Raw genomic sequence first — 6,473 nt, 5'->3', positions numbered from 1 at the left:
TTCTTTTCTGCAGCCTCATTAAAGAGAACATTTTTAGATACTTTTGTAGTTGTTCTCTTTAGAAAAGAGTCTTTTCTAGATTCTTTCCGAAAACCTCAATCTAGAAAAATTTTTTTACAAACTTGTCTATTCTTTATTAGATCATTTTCTAGATCCTCAATCTAGAAATCGTACTTTTTAAGTTTCTTTTATGGATCAACACTCTTGAAACAAAGTTTTTGTAGATTCTTTTCTAGAGCTTCATTCTAGAATATATTTTTCTAGATAGTTTTCCAGTTCTTAACTCTAGAAACAAGTTTTTTGTGTATGATTTTCTGGAACGTTAGTCTAGACAAAAGTATTTTCTAGAAACTTTTCTGCATCCTCCCTCTAGAAAGATTTCTTTTCTAGATCCTTTTCTAGAGCCTCAACTTAGAAAACATCGTTTTCTACATCTTCTATATAAAAACAAGTCTATTCTAGATTCTTTTCTAGAGGCCCATTCTAGGAAACATTTTTCTAGATTCTTTTCTGGATCCTCTCTCTAGAAACAATTCTTTTTAGATTCTTTTCTAGAGACTCAACATAAAAAAAACGTTCTTTTCTAGAATATTTTATGGATCATATTTTCTGAAACAATGTTTTCTTTTGTTACATTCTTTTCTGAAGCCTCATTAAAGAGAATATTCTTTAGATAATTTTCTAGAGTCTTTTCTAGATTCTTTTCGAAAACATCAATCTAGAAAAAAATCTTTTTAAAAAACTTTTCTAGATACTTTCTATAGAAACAATTCTTTTCTAGATCATTTTCTAGATCCTCAACCTAGAAATCATACTTTTTAAGATTCTTTTATGGATCAACTCCCTTGAAACAAAGTTTTTGTAGATTCTTTTCTAGAGCCACATTCTAGAAAATATTTTTCTAGATATTTTTCCAGTTCTTAACTCTAGAAACAAATAATTTCTAGATTATTTTCTATATCCTCAATCTAGACAAAAATATTTTCTAGAAACTTTTCTGCATCCTCTCTCTAGAAAGATTTCTTTACTCGATCCTTTTCTAGAGCCTCAACTAAGAAAACATCGTTTTCTAGATCATCAATCTAGAAACAAGTCTATTCTTTTCTAGAGCCTCAATTTTTAAAAAAACGTTCTTTTCAAGATTATTTTATGGATCATATCTTCTCTATGTTTTTTTTTTGTTAGATTCTTTTCTGTAGCTTCATTAAAGAGAACATTTATAGATACTTTCTTAGTTGTTCTTTTTAGAAAAGAGTATTTTCTAGATTTTTTTTGAAAAACTCAATCTAGAAAAAAATCTTTTTTAGAAATTTTTCTAGATACTCTCTCTAGAAACAATTCTTTTCTAGATCATTTTCTGGATCCTCAATCTAGAAATCGTACTTTTTTAGATTCTTTTATGTATCATCTCTCTTGAAACAGAGTTCATGTAGTTTCTTTTTACAGCCTCATTCTAGAAATTATTTTTCTAGATATTTTTCCAATTCTTAACTCTAGATACAAGTCTTTTCTAGATGATTTCCTATATCTTCAATCTAGACAAAAAAATATTTTCTAGAAACTTTTCTGCATCCTCTCTAGAAAGAATTCTTTTCTAGATCTTTTCTAGAGCCTCAACTTAAAAAGCATAGTTTTCTTGATATTCTATCTTGATTCAAGTCTTTTCTAGGTTCTTTTCTAGATCACCATTCTAGAAAACATTTTTATAGATTCTTTTCTGTATCCTCCCTCTACAAACAATTCTTTTCTAGAGCCTCAATCTAAACAGACGTTCTTTTCTAGATTATTTTATGGATCATATCTTCTGAAACAATGTTTTTTTCCCTTAGGTTCTTTTCTGCAGCTTCATTAAATAGTACATTTTTAGATACTTTTTTCGTTGTTCTCTTTAGAAAAGAGTCTTTTCTAGATTCTTTTCGAAAAACTCAATCTAGAAAATAAGCTTTTTTAGAAACTTTTCTAGACACTCTCTCTAGAAACAATTCTTTTCTAAATCCTCCATCTAGAAATAATAATTTTCTAGATTATTTTATGTATCATCTCTCCCGAAACAAAATTTTTGTAGATTCTTTTCTAGAGCCTCATTCTAGAATATATTTTTCTAGATACTTTTCTTTTCTTTTTTTTTTTTTAATTCATTTTTCCAAATTATCCCCTCCCTCCCTCCACTACCTCCCCCCGAAGGCAGGTAATCCCATACATTTTACATGTGTTACAATATAACCTAGATATAATATATGTGTGTAGATACCTTTTTCTTATTGCACATTAATTATTAGCTTCCGAAGGTATAAGTAACCTGGGTAGATAGACAGTAATGCTAACAATTTACATTCGCTTCCCAGTGTTCCTTCTCTGGGTATAGTTATTTCTGTCCATCATTGATCAACTGGAAGTGAGTTGGATCTTCTTTATGTTGAAGATTTCCACTTCCATCAGAATACATCCTCATACAGTATTGTTGTTGAAGTGTATAGTGATCTTCTGGTTCTGCTCATTTCACTCAGCAACAGTTGATTTAAGTCTCTCCAAGCCTCTCTGTATTCCTCCTACTGGTCATTTCTTACAGAGCAATAATATTCCATAACCTTCATATACCACAATTTACCCAACCATTCTCCAATTGATGGACATCCATTCAACTTCCAGTTTCTAGCTACAACAAAAAAAGCTGCCACAAACATTTTGGCACTTACAGGTCCCTTTCCCTTCTTTAGTATTTCTTTGGGATATAATCCCAATAACAGCAATGCTGGGTCAAAGGGTATGCACAGTTTGACAAGTTTTGGGGCATAGTTCCAAATTGCTCTCCAGAATGGCTGGATTCTTTCACAACTCCACCAACAATGTATCAGTGTCCCAGTTTTCCCACATCCCCTCCAACATTCATCATTATTTGTTCCTGTCATCTTAGCCAATCTGACAGGTGTGTAGTGGTATCTCAGAGTTGTCTTAATTTGCATTTCTCTGATCAGTAGTGATTTGGAACACTTTTTCATATGAGTGGAAATAGTTTCAATTTTATCATCTGAGAATTGTCTGTTCATATCCCTTGACCATTTATCAATTGGAGAATGGTTTGGTTTCCTATAAATCAGGGTCAGTTCTCTATATATTTTGGCAATGAGACCTTTGTCAGAACCTTTACTTTTAAAAGTATTTTCCCAATTTGTTACTTCCCTTCTAATCTAGATACTTTTCTAGTTCTCTCTAGAAGCAAGTCTTTTCTAGATGATATTCTAGAACCTCAATCTAGACAAAAATCTTTCTAGAAACTTTTCTGCATCCTCTCTGTAGAAAGAATTCTTTACTCGATCCTTTTCTAGAGCCTCAACTAAGAAAAAATCATTTTCTAGATCTTCTATCTAGAAAATAGTCTTTTCTAGTTTCTTTTCTAGAGCCCCATTCTAGGAAACACTTTTGTGGATTCTTTTCTGGATCCTCTCTCTAGAAACAATTCTTTTCTATATTATTTTGTAGAGCCTCAACCTAAAAAATCTGTCTTTTCTAGATTACGTTATAGATCATATCTTCTGAAACAATGTTGTTTTTGTTACTTAGATTCTTTTCATCAGCTTCATTAAAGAGAATATTTTTAGATTCTTTTGTAGTTGTTCTCTTTAGAAAAGAGTCTTTTCTAGATTCTTTCAAAAACCTCAATCTAGAAAAAAAAAATCATTTTAAGAAACTTTTCTAGATACTCTCTCTAGAAACAGTTCTTTTCTAGATCATTTTCTCGATCTTCATTCTAGAAATCATACTTTTTTAGATTCTTTTATGTATCATCTCTCCTGGAACAAATTTTTATAAATTTTTTTTAACACCTTCATTTGATAAAATATTTTTCTAGATATTTTTCCAGTTCTTAACTCTAGAAACAAGTCTTTTCTAGATGATTTCCTATATCTTCAATCTAGACAAAAGTATATTCTAGAAAATTTTCTGCATCCTCTCTCTGTAAAGAATTCTTTGCTGGATCCTTTTCTAGAGCCTCAACTTAAAAAGCCTGGTTTTCTTGATGTTCTATCTAGATACAAGTCTTTTCTAGGTTCTTTTCTAGATCCCCATTCTAGGAAACATTTTTATAGATTCTTTTCTGTATCCTCCCTCTAGAAACAATTCTTTTCTAGATTCTTTTCTAAAGCCTCAATCTATAAAAACGTTGTTTTCTAGATTATTTTATGGATCATATCTTCTGAAACAATATTTTTTGTTAGGTTCTTTTCTGCAGCTTCATTAAAGAATTGAGAAGAACAAATAAAAAAAGGAAATTTTTTAGTCAAAAGGAAATAACTGGATTATTTCTTTGGATGTAAACTATTTAGAAAGAAAAGGATTGTTGTTACAAATTTTTTTCATCAAGCTTTAAATATAAAGAAGATAATTCATTGTGTCCAGAAAATTCCATTGAAGCAAATGGGTGGGACTTTACTTTAATTATTTAATTAACTATAATGATCCAAAAAGCAAAGGAATCAAAGGGAAAACTAAACGCAATAGAATGGGAAAGAGAGGAGAACAAATATCCAAAGGATTGGATTTTTCAAAGGAAAAAACTGGAAGGTTTGTCTGTAATTCACTCGTTCTTTTGATAGGATTCTTGTTAAGAATCCTTTGATCCAGGTTTAAATATCAAAAAAGACAATACATTGTACAAAAACATTTCCCTTGAAGTTAATACGAGAGAATTTATATGAACTATAATATCCCAAACTGCAATAGAAACAAAGGGAAAACTAGACTCAATAGAATGTGACATAGAGAAGAACAAGTAAGAGAAGGAATTTTTTCATCAAAAGGATATAACATGATCATTTCTTGGGAAGAAAACTATTTAGACTGAAAAGAATTGTTGTTAACAAACCTTTAATCAAGTTTAAATATAAAGAAGAAAATGCATAGTATCCACAAAGTTCTATTGAAGCAAATGGCAGAAAATTAATATCAACTATAATGATCCAAAATACCCAGCAATCAAAGGGAAAACTAGACTCATTGGAATAGAAAATAGAGAAGAACAAGTATAAAAAAGAGTGGATTTTTCAAAAGGGAAAAGCTGGAAGATTTGTATGCAATTAAATCTTCCCACTGATAAGGACTCTTATAAAGAATCCTTTGATACAGCTATAAATATAAAGAAGATAATGCATTGTACAAAAAAAGTTCCAAGGAAACAAATACGAGAGAATTTATATCAGCTATAATATCCCAAACTGCAAAATAAACAAAGGGAAAACTAAACTCAATAGAATCTGAAATAGAGAAGAACAATTATCCAAAGGAATGGCTTTTTCAAAAGGGAATAACTGGAACATTTGTCTGCAATTCACTCTTTCCACTGAATAGGACTCCTATTAAGAATCCTTTGAGGGGCGGAGCCAAGATGGCAGAGAAGATACACGCCACTGTGTAAGCTCCTTTCTTCCCTCACAACCAACTAGATTTAATCAGCCTCAGAAATAGCGTTGGACTGATAGAATCCACAAGGACTGGAAGCACGACTTACCAGCTGAAGAGAATCTGGAGTTTCAGCTGGAAAGGTAAGCTCCCAGGGGAGGAAGAAGAGAGGCCAGCACAGATGGTGGAGTAGTGGCACACTGCGCCGGTCGCCCTGGGGAGTGCTCTGGGATCAGAGAATCCACTGACATAAAAGAATCTGGCACAGGCTGTTAACTCTTCTCTGCTTATAAAACAGCAGTTCAGAGGAGAAATATAAGCCACTTTAAAATTTAAAACTAGATTGGATCTTCCCGGATCCCAGGGGTGACTCAGCAGATCTCGGCACCGGGGGTGTGGCCGACATAGGCAATCCAGGCTTTCGCCTCGGGGTAGTTAAGAGATTGAAGAGTGGGCGGGGTGGTAACTCATAGTGCCTGGCTCCACTGGCTGGAGGCTGTGGAAGGGAAGTCCCAGAGAAGTGGAAACTTGGAACTAGGGACCACGGTTTCTGGCAGACACTTCCCAGTTTGAGCGCAGGGGATTTTCACGTCACTTGCTGCAGACATCCACGCCCCAGTGGGACGCATAGGCTAGGCTTTGAGTCACCTTTACTGTTCAGTCTCAACCTCAGGGAAGCCACTAGAACACAGCGCCTTCAAAGCACAGCAGTGCTGATCACCTCTGAGGCACTTCCAGGGAGGGGGTGGGGAACTCTCTCCCAGAGCTCTCTCTTAGCTCAGGTGCAGGGGCCGTTGCATCCATCCTGTCTGGGAGGAAGCTGATAAAGAAATAAATAAATAATTTCCTACCCCAGGGACAGACCCCAAAAGATTTTTTAAGTATGAGCAAGAAGCCCAAAAAAACCATAGATTCCTTCTACACAGAGAAAGAGCGGGTATCCAACCCCAAGGAAGTTAACAGCAGAGAGTCAGCAGATAACAACCTAAAGGGGAACGATTCCTACCCCCCAACACATAACTCTCTCCATGAAGAGACTATTAAAAAGTTAAGAGAGTTTGAAGAAAAATGGGGAA

This window comes from Sminthopsis crassicaudata, chromosome 6, assembly GCF_048593235.1.
Source record: "Sminthopsis crassicaudata isolate SCR6 chromosome 6, ASM4859323v1, whole genome shotgun sequence".
Lineage (NCBI taxonomy): Eukaryota > Metazoa > Chordata > Mammalia > Dasyuromorphia > Dasyuridae > Sminthopsis > Sminthopsis crassicaudata.
The sequence above is the reverse complement of the archived record's forward strand: the minus strand, read 5'-3'. Positions refer to the sequence as shown.